The 9398-nt window shown below is 70.3% G+C and overlaps 5 non-coding genes across 5 annotated transcripts; all 5 read right to left on the bottom strand.

Moving 5' to 3' along the window:
* Positions 1-721: 721 nt before the first annotated feature.
* Positions 722-840, bottom strand: LOC135363347 (5S ribosomal RNA). Its single transcript, XR_010408994.1, has one exon. It is a non-coding gene; the product is annotated as a 5S ribosomal RNA (ribosomal RNA).
* Positions 841-2653: 1813 nt separating this feature from the next.
* Positions 2654-2772, bottom strand: LOC135363336 (5S ribosomal RNA). Its single transcript, XR_010408983.1, has one exon. It is a non-coding gene; the product is annotated as a 5S ribosomal RNA (ribosomal RNA).
* Positions 2773-4582: 1810 nt separating this feature from the next.
* On the bottom strand, positions 4583-4701 carry LOC135363325 (5S ribosomal RNA). The gene has a single exon (XR_010408972.1). It is a non-coding gene; the product is annotated as a 5S ribosomal RNA (ribosomal RNA).
* A 1813-nt stretch (positions 4702-6514) lies between these two features.
* Positions 6515-6633, bottom strand: LOC135363314 (5S ribosomal RNA). Its single transcript, XR_010408961.1, has one exon. It is a non-coding gene; the product is annotated as a 5S ribosomal RNA (ribosomal RNA).
* Positions 6634-8443: 1810 nt separating this feature from the next.
* LOC135363260 (5S ribosomal RNA) lies at positions 8444-8562 on the bottom strand. The gene has a single exon (XR_010408907.1). It is a non-coding gene; the product is annotated as a 5S ribosomal RNA (ribosomal RNA).
* Between the last annotated feature and the right edge of the window lie 836 nt (positions 8563-9398).

Genomic DNA, 9398 nt, shown 5'->3' with positions numbered 1-9398 from the left:
GTCTTCGCTTCGCTGTTGCAGGGAGACTAAGCACGGATTCTGGTGCCAGCGGGTGGTCCCGGGCGCCAAGGGGGGAGGCCCCGGGCGACCGGCCATCTTGTGTCCTGCCCACCCGGAGCGGGGACCCCCGGCACGGGGGCAAAGGGACGGTGTTCCAAGGGAAGGAAGGGAATGCCCGCGGGTGGGAGCGCACCCCAGGGCTGCTGGGGACAAGGTGGAGGCGGGCCCAGGCCTAAGGTGGGGCCAGTTGCCCAGTGCGGTCGTGCGCTCCGGGCGGCCCGATGGAATGGCTAGGGGATCTGGGGATGAGGGCCCGAGGCGCAGGACCATGGGAGGACACGCCTGCCCAGAGCGGGTGCCGTCCGGCCCGCGCTGGCCCCGGCCCATCGGTGCCAGGGTCATCGTCGCCCTCCCGCGTTCCCTCCCTCCGAAGGCGTCGCCTTCGCCCACCCCGCCCGCCCCCATCGACCCCCAGCCCACCCCTCTGGATCCGGTGTGCGTGGGCGTGGTGGCTTGGAGGCCCAAGGGCTGGCTGGAAGACGCCTGCCCCTGCAGGGGGCACCTGCTGCGAGCCAGGGACTCGCGGTGCGGTGCGCGGCTGGCGAGGGGCCAGGGGGGCACGGGGCGTTTGGAGGAAGCCTAGTTGGGCAAGGGGGCGGGGTGCTGTGGCGGTAAAGGTATGGGAAGGGTGGCCCAAGGGGAAAGAAAAGGCAAAGAAAAAAGCCTACAGCACCCGGTATTCCCAGGCGGTCTCCCATCCAAGTACTAACCAGGCCCGACCCTGCTTAGCTTCCGAGATCAGACGAGATCGGGCGCGTTCAGGGTGGTATGGCCGTAGACGTGTGCGGCTGCCGCTGGCCGCCCTAAGAGCCTGCTCTGCGCCTCCCGGGCCCAGCCGTGCCCCTCCTCAGCCCTCACCCGAACCCCGCCTGCCCTGCGCCTTGCACCTGCCTGCCTGCCAGCCGCCCAGGGGACGTGGCCCCTCCGGTGCCCCGCAGTCGTGGAAGTCCGGGCGCTCTCCCTGCCGGGGACTCTCCAGTCCCGGGGGCCGCCGCCGCCCCACCGCCTCCTGGCTACCGGCATGGCAAAGGGAAGCGTCGGGGCGGGGCGCGGTGGGCGCGGCCCCTGAGGTGTTTTCCGCGCCCCCCACCCCCAGCGTCCCACCCGTCGCCCTAGGCCAAGCCAGGCCGGCCACCAGGCCTTTCTGCCTCTCCACCCCGCCTGGCTCCAAGCCAACCCGGAGCCACCGGCGCCCCCAGGGACCCTCCTCATCAGCCCAACCCCGTCGCCCTTCCTCCGCCACCCTTCCCCTGCCCACCCACCGACAAGAGGACCCGACTGAGGGACACCGGAAGCCGGCTGGCATAGACAGACGCACAGACCCACGGGGAAAGACAGAGACACGGACGGACGGACGGACGGAGATGTAGACAGAGAGGAAGAGAGGGACAGAGAGGGAGAACACAGACAGAGTATCCAACACACACCCCCGCTCTGGCCCCAAGACAGACAGACGCGGACCCTGACCTGGATGCGGACAGGGACGGAGACACAGGGGCACACCCCAGAAACAGACACACACACCACACACACACCACACACACCACACACACACCACACACACACACACACACACACACAGAGGAAGAGACTGTGTTGGCTAGGCAGCTAGCCCTCCTCGGGAGGGTGGTCGTGCTTGGGTGGGCTCTGGGCACCGAGGAGCCCCCCGGGGCCGAGGTCGCGCAGCCAAGGCCTCAGGAGACCCGCCCTGCTCCCGTTCCCGCCCAGGACCCACTCTGGGCCTGGGGGCGTGCGGGCGATTCCTCCTCTGCTCTCGTCCTTTATTTGGGGGGCCGCTTTGGGGCGTGGTGCAGGGCCGCCCCCTCCCGCCGTCTTGCCGAGCGAGCGAGCCTCGCTGTGCGCTTCGCTGTTGCGGGGACACTGAGCACGGAGTCGGGGGCCAACGGGTGGTCCCGGGTGCCAACGGGGGAGGCCCCGGGCGGTCGGCCATCTTGTGTCCTGCCCACACGGAGCGAGGACCCCCGGCCTGGGGGCAGAGGGACGGTGTTCCGCGGGAAGGAAGGGAATGCCCGCGCGCGCGGGAGCGCAGCCCAGGGCGGGTGGGGAGAAGGTGGAGGCGGGCCCAGGCCTAAGGTGGGGCCGGTTGCCCGGTGCGCTTGTGCACTCGGGGCGGCCCAAGGGAATGGCTAGGGGCTCCGGGGATGAGGCCCCGAGGCGCAGGACCTTGGGAGGGCACGCCTGCCGAGACGGGGTGCCGTCCCGCCCGCGCTCCCCCCGCCCCAAGCCCGCGGGCGGTCCTCGCCGCCCTCCCCCTTTCCCTCCCTGCGAAGCCGCCGACTCCGCCCACCCAGCCCGCCCCCACCTCCCCCAGCCCGCCCCTCTGGATCGGGTGTGCGTGGGCGTGGTGGCTGTGAGGTGGAAGGGCTGGGGGCTGCCTGCCGGTGCAGCGGGCACAAGCTGCGAGACAGGGACCCTCGGTGCGGTGCGCGGCTGGCGAGGGGCCAGGGGGGCACCGGGCGTTTGCAGGAGGCCTTGTTGGGCAAGGGGCGGAGGGGGCGGGGCGGGGGGGGGGACTGTGGCGGCGAAGGGAGAGGAAGGGAGGCCGAAGGGGAAAGAAAAGGCAAAGAAAAAAAGCCTACAGCACCCGGTATTCCCAGGCGGTCTCCCATCCAAGTACTAACCAGGCCCGACCCTGCTTAGCTTCCGAGATCAGACGAGATCGGGCGCGTTCAGGGTGGTATGGCCGTAGACGTGTGCCGCTGCCGCTGGCCGCCCTAAGAGCCTGCTCTGCGCCTCCGGGCCGCAGCCGTGCCCCTCCTCAGCCCCCAACCGCCCCACGCCTGCCCTGTGCCTTGCACCTGCCTGCCTGCCAAACCGCCCAGAGGACGTGGCGCCTCCAGCGCCCCGCAGTTGCGGAACACCGAGCGCTCTCACGGCCCGATACTCTCCAGACCCGGGGGCCGCCGCCTGGCTCCCGAGAGGGCCAAGGGGAGCGTCGGGGCGCGGGGGGCGTGGCCCGCGCGCTGTTCTCCGCGCCCCCCCACCCCCGGCGCCCCACCCGCCGCCCTTAGGGCAAGCCAGGCCCGCCACCAGGCCCTTCCGCCTCTCCACCCCGGCCTGGTTCCAAGCCAACCCGGAGCCACCGGCGCCCCCAGGGACCCTCCTCATCAGCCCAACCCCGTCGCCCTTCCTCCGCCACCCTTCCCCTGCCCACCCACCGACAAGAGGACCCGACTGAGGGACACCAGAAGCCGGCTGGCATAGACAGACGCACAGACCCACGGGGAAAGACAGAGACACGGACGGACGGAGATGTAGACAGAGAGGAAGAGAGAGACAGAGAGGGAGACACAGACAGAGTATCCAACACACGCCCCCGCTCTGGCCCCAAGACAGACAGACGCGGACCCTGACCTGGATGCGGACAGGGACGGAGACACAGGGGCACACCACAGAAACAGACACACACCCCCCACCCCACACCCCACACCCCACACACCCCACACACCCCCACACCCCCACACCCCCACCCACCCCCCCACCCATCCCCCCCACACACACACACACAAACAGGAGGAGACTGTGTTGGCTAGGCAGCTAGCCCTCGGGAGGGTGGTCGTGCTTGGGTGGGCTCTGGGCACCGAGGAGCCCCTCGGGGCCGAGATGCGCAGCCAAGGCGTCACGAGACCCGCTCTGCTCCCGTTCCCGCCCTGGACCCACTCTGGTCCTCGGGGCATGTGGGCGATTCCTCCTCTGCTGTCGTCCTTTATATGGGGGGCTGCTTTGGGGCGAGGTGCAGGGCGCCCCCCTCTCCCCATCTTGCTGAGCGAGCGAGCCTCGGTCTTCGCTTCGCTGTTGCAGGGAGACTAAGCACGGATTCTGGTGCCAGCGGGTGGTCCCGGGCGCCAAGGGGGGAGGCCCCGGGCGACCGGCCATCTTGTGTCCTGCCCACCCGGAGCGGGGACCCCCGGCACGGGGGCAAAGGGACGGTGTTCCAAGGGAAGGAAGGGAATGCCCGCGGGTGGGAGCGCACCCCAGGGCTGCTGGGGACAAGGTGGAGGCGGGCCCAGGCCTAAGGTGGGGCCAGTTGCCCAGTGCGGTCGTGCGCTCCGGGCGGCCCGATGGAATGGCTAGGGGATCTGGGGATGAGGGCCCGAGGCGCAGGACCATGGGAGGACACGCCTGCCCAGAGCGGGTGCCGTCCGGCCCGCGCTGGCCCCGGCCCATCGGTGCCAGGGTCATCGTCGCCCTCCCGCGTTCCCTCCCTCCGAAGGCGTCGCCTTCGCCCACCCCGCCCGCCCCCATCGACCCCCAGCCCACCCCTCTGGATCCGGTGTGCGTGGGCGTGGTGGCTTGGAGGCCCAAGGGCTGGCTGGAAGACGCCTGCCCCTGCAGGGGGCACCTGCTGCGAGCCAGGGACTCGCGGTGCGGTGCGCGGCTGGCGAGGGGCCAGGGGGGCACGGGGCGTTTGGAGGAAGCCTAGTTGGGCAAGGGGGCGGGGTGCTGTGGCGGTAAAGGTATGGGAAGGGTGGCCCAAGGGGAAAGAAAAGGCAAAGAAAAAAGCCTACAGCACCCGGTATTCCCAGGCGGTCTCCCATCCAAGTACTAACCAGGCCCGACCCTGCTTAGCTTCCGAGATCAGACGAGATCGGGCGCGTTCAGGGTGGTATGGCCGTAGACGTGTGCGGCTGCCGCTGGCCGCCCTAAGAGCCTGCTCTGCGCCTCCCGGGCCCAGCCGTGCCCCTCCTCAGCCCTCACCCGAACCCCGCCTGCCCTGCGCCTTGCACCTGCCTGCCTGCCAGCCGCCCAGGGGACGTGGCCCCTCCGGTGCCCCGCAGTCGTGGAAGTCCGGGCGCTCTCCCTGCCGGGGACTCTCCAGTCCCGGGGGCCGCCGCCGCCCCACCGCCTCCTGGCTACCGGCATGGCAAAGGGAAGCGTCGGGGCGGGGCGCGGTGGGCGCGGCCCCTGAGGTGTTTTCCGCGCCCCCCACCCCCAGCGTCCCACCCGTCGCCCTAGGCCAAGCCAGGCCGGCCACCAGGCCTTTCTGCCTCTCCACCCCGCCTGGCTCCAAGCCAACCCGGAGCCACCGGCGCCCCCAGGGACCCTCCTCATCAGCCCAACCCCGTCGCCCTTCCTCCGCCACCCTTCCCCTGCCCACCCACCGACAAGAGGACCCGACTGAGGGACACCGGAAGCCGGCTGGCATAGACAGACGCACAGACCCACGGGGAAAGACAGAGACACGGACGGACGGACGGACGGAGATGTAGACAGAGAGGAAGAGAGGGACAGAGAGGGAGAACACAGACAGAGTATCCAACACACACCCCCGCTCTGGCCCCAAGACAGACAGACGCGGACCCTGACCTGGATGCGGACAGGGACGGAGACACAGGGGCACACCCCAGAAACAGACACACACACCACACACACACCACACACACCACACACACACCACACACACACACACACACACACACAGAGGAAGAGACTGTGTTGGCTAGGCAGCTAGCCCTCCTCGGGAGGGTGGTCGTGCTTGGGTGGGCTCTGGGCACCGAGGAGCCCCCCGGGGCCGAGGTCGCGCAGCCAAGGCCTCAGGAGACCCGCCCTGCTCCCGTTCCCGCCCAGGACCCACTCTGGGCCTGGGGGCGTGCGGGCGATTCCTCCTCTGCTCTCGTCCTTTATTTGGGGGGCCGCTTTGGGGCGTGGTGCAGGGCCGCCCCCTCCCGCCGTCTTGCCGAGCGAGCGAGCCTCGCTGTGCGCTTCGCTGTTGCGGGGACACTGAGCACGGAGTCGGGGGCCAACGGGTGGTCCCGGGTGCCAACGGGGGAGGCCCCGGGCGGTCGGCCATCTTGTGTCCTGCCCACACGGAGCGAGGACCCCCGGCCTGGGGGCAGAGGGACGGTGTTCCGCGGGAAGGAAGGGAATGCCCGCGCGCGCGGGAGCGCAGCCCAGGGCGGGTGGGGAGAAGGTGGAGGCGGGCCCAGGCCTAAGGTGGGGCCGGTTGCCCGGTGCGCTTGTGCACTCGGGGCGGCCCAAGGGAATGGCTAGGGGCTCCGGGGATGAGGCCCCGAGGCGCAGGACCTTGGGAGGGCACGCCTGCCGAGACGGGGTGCCGTCCCGCCCGCGCTCCCCCCGCCCCAAGCCCGCGGGCGGTCCTCGCCGCCCTCCCCCTTTCCCTCCCTGCGAAGCCGCCGCCTCCGCCCACCCAGCCCGCCCCCACCTCCCCCAGCCCGCCCCTCTGGATCGGGTGTGCGTGGGCGTGGTGGCTGTGAGGTGGAAGGGCTGGGGGCTGCCTGCCGGTGCAGCGGGCACAAGCTGCGAGACAGGGACCCTCGGTGCGGTGCGCGGCTGGCGAGGGGCCAGGGGGGCACCGGGCGTTTGCAGGAGGCCTTGTTGGGCAAGGGGCGGAGGGGGCGGGGCGGGGGGGGGGACTGTGGCGGCGAAGGGAGAGGAAGGGAGGCCGAAGGGGAAAGAAAAGGCAAAGAAAAAAAGCCTACAGCACCCGGTATTCCCAGGCGGTCTCCCATCCAAGTACTAACCAGGCCCGACCCTGCTTAGCTTCCGAGATCAGACGAGATCGGGCGCGTTCAGGGTGGTATGGCCGTAGACGTGTGCCGCTGCCGCTGGCCGCCCTAAGAGCCTGCTCTGCGCCTCCGGGCCGCAGCCGTGCCCCTCCTCAGCCCCCAACCGCCCCACGCCTGCCCTGTGCCTTGCACCTGCCTGCCTGCCAAACCGCCCAGAGGACGTGGCGCCTCCAGCGCCCCGCAGTCGCGGAACACCGAGCGCTCTCACGGCCCGATACTCTCCAGACCCGGGGGCCGCCGCCTGGCTCCCGAGAGGGCCAAGGGGAGCGTCGGGGCGCGGGGGGCGTGGCCCGCGCGCTGTTCTCCGCGCCCCCCCACCCCCGGCGCCCCACCCGCCGCCCTTAGGGCAAGCCAGGCCCGCCACCAGGCCCTTCCGCCTCTCCACCCCGGCCTGGTTCCAAGCCAACCCGGAGCCACCGGCGCCCCCAGGGACCCTCCTCATCAGCCCAACCCCGTCGCCCTTCCTCCGCCACCCTTCCCCTGCCCACCCACCGACAAGAGGACCCGACTGAGGGACACCAGAAGCCGGCTGGCATAGACAGACGCACAGACCCACGGGGAAAGACAGAGACACGGACGGACGGAGATGTAGACAGAGAGGAAGAGAGAGACAGAGAGGGAGACACAGACAGAGTATCCAACACACGCCCCCGCTCTGGCCCCAAGACAGACAGACGCGGACCCTGACCTGGATGCGGACAGGGACGGAGACACAGGGGCACACCACAGAAACAGACACACACCCCCCACCCCACACCCCACACCCCACACACCCCACACACCCCCACACCCCCACACCCCCACCCACCCCCCCACCCATCCCCCCCCCACACACACACACAAACAGGAGGAGACTGTGTTGGCTAGGCAGCTAGCCCTCGGGAGGGTGGTCGTGCTTGGGTGGGCTCTGGGCACCGAGGAGCCCCTCGGGGCCGAGATGCGCAGCCAAGGCGTCACGAGACCCGCTCTGCTCCCGTTCCCGCCCTGGACCCACTCTGGTCCTCGGGGCATGTGGGCGATTCCTCCTCTGCTGTCGTCCTTTATATGGGGGGCTGCTTTGGGGCGAGGTGCAGGGCGTCCCCCTCTCCCCATCTTGCTGAGCGAGCGAGCCTCGGTCTTCGCTTCGCTGTTGCAGGGAGACTAAGCACGGATTCTGGTGCCAGCGGGTGGTCCCGGGCGCCAAGGGGGGAGGCCCCGGGCGACCGGCCATCTTGTGTCCTGCCCACCCGGAGCGGGGACCCCCGGCACGGGGGCAAAGGGACGGTGTTCCAAGGGAAGGAAGGGAATGCCCGCGGGTGGGAGCGCACCCCAGGGCTGCTGGGGACAAGGTGGAGGCGGGCCCAGGCCTAAGGTGGGGCCAGTTGCCCAGTGCGGTCGTGCGCTCCGGGCGGCCCGATGGAATGGCTAGGGGATGTGGGGATGAGGGCCCGAGGCGCAGGACCATGGGAGGACACGCCTGCCCAGAGCGGGTGCCGTCCGGCCCGCGCTGGCCCCGGCCCATCGGTGCCAGGGTCATCGTCGCCCTCCCGCGTTCCCTCCCTCCGAAGGCGTCGCCTTCGCCCACCCCGCCCGCCCCCATCGACCCCCAGCCCACCCCTCTGGATCCGGTGTGCGTGGGCGTGGTGGCTTGGAGGCCCAAGGGCTGGCTGGAAGACGCCTGCCCCTGCAGGGGGCACCTGCTGCGAGCCAGGGACTCGCGGTGCGGTGCGCGGCTGGCGAGGGGCCAGGGGGGCACGGGGCGTTTGGAGGAAGCCTAGTTGGGCAAGGGGGCGGGGTGCTGTGGCGGTAAAGGTATGGGAAGGGTGGCCCAAGGGGAAAGAAAAGGCAAAGAAAAAAGCCTACAGCACCCGGTATTCCCAGGCGGTCTCCCATCCAAGTACTAACCAGGCCCGACCCTGCTTAGCTTCCGAGATCAGACGAGATCGGGCGCGTTCAGGGTGGTATGGCCGTAGACGTGTGCGGCTGCCGCTGGCCGCCCTAAGAGCCTGCTCTGCGCCTCCCGGGCCCAGCCGTGCCCCTCCTCAGCCCTCACCCGAACCCCGCCTGCCCTGCGCCTTGCACCTGCCTGCCTGCCAGCCGCCCAGGGGACGTGGCCCCTCCGGTGCCCCGCAGTCGTGGAAGTCCGGGCGCTCTCCCTGCCGGGGACTCTCCAGTCCCGGGGGCCGCCGCCGCCCCACCGCCTCCTGGCTACCGGCATGGCAAAGGGAAGCGTCGGGGCGGGGCGCGGTGGGCGCGGCCCCTGAGGTGTTTTCCGCGCCCCCCACCCCCAGCGTCCCACCCGTCGCCCTAGGCCAAGCCAGGCCGGCCACCAGGCCTTTCTGCCTCTCCACCCCGCCTGGCTCCAAGCCAACCCGGAGCCACCGGCGCCCCCAGGGACCCTCCTCATCAGCCCAACCCCGTCGCCCTTCCTCCGCCACCCTTCCCCTGCCCACCCACCGACAAGAGGACCCGACTGAGGGACACCGGAAGCCGGCTGGCATAGACAGACGCACAGACCCACGGGGAAAGACAGAGACACGGACGGACGGACGGACGGAGATGTAGACAGAGAGGAAGAGAGGGACAGAGAGGGAGAACACAGACAGAGTATCCAACACACACCCCCGCTCTGGCCCCAAGACAGACAGACGCGGACCCTGACCTGGATGCGGACAGGGACGGAGACACAGGGGCACACCCCAGAAACAGACACACACACCACACACACACCACACACACCACACACACACCACACACACACACACACACACACACACAGAGGAAGAGACTGTGTTGGCTAGGCAGCTAGCC

Source organism: Mirounga angustirostris, unplaced genomic scaffold (genome assembly GCF_029215605.1).
Source record: "Mirounga angustirostris isolate CCGP_5_RB_7025 unplaced genomic scaffold, mMirAng1.0.hap1 SCAF_97, whole genome shotgun sequence".
Lineage (NCBI taxonomy): Eukaryota > Metazoa > Chordata > Mammalia > Carnivora > Phocidae > Mirounga > Mirounga angustirostris.
The sequence above is the reverse complement of the archived record's forward strand: the minus strand, read 5'-3'. Positions and strand labels throughout refer to the sequence as shown.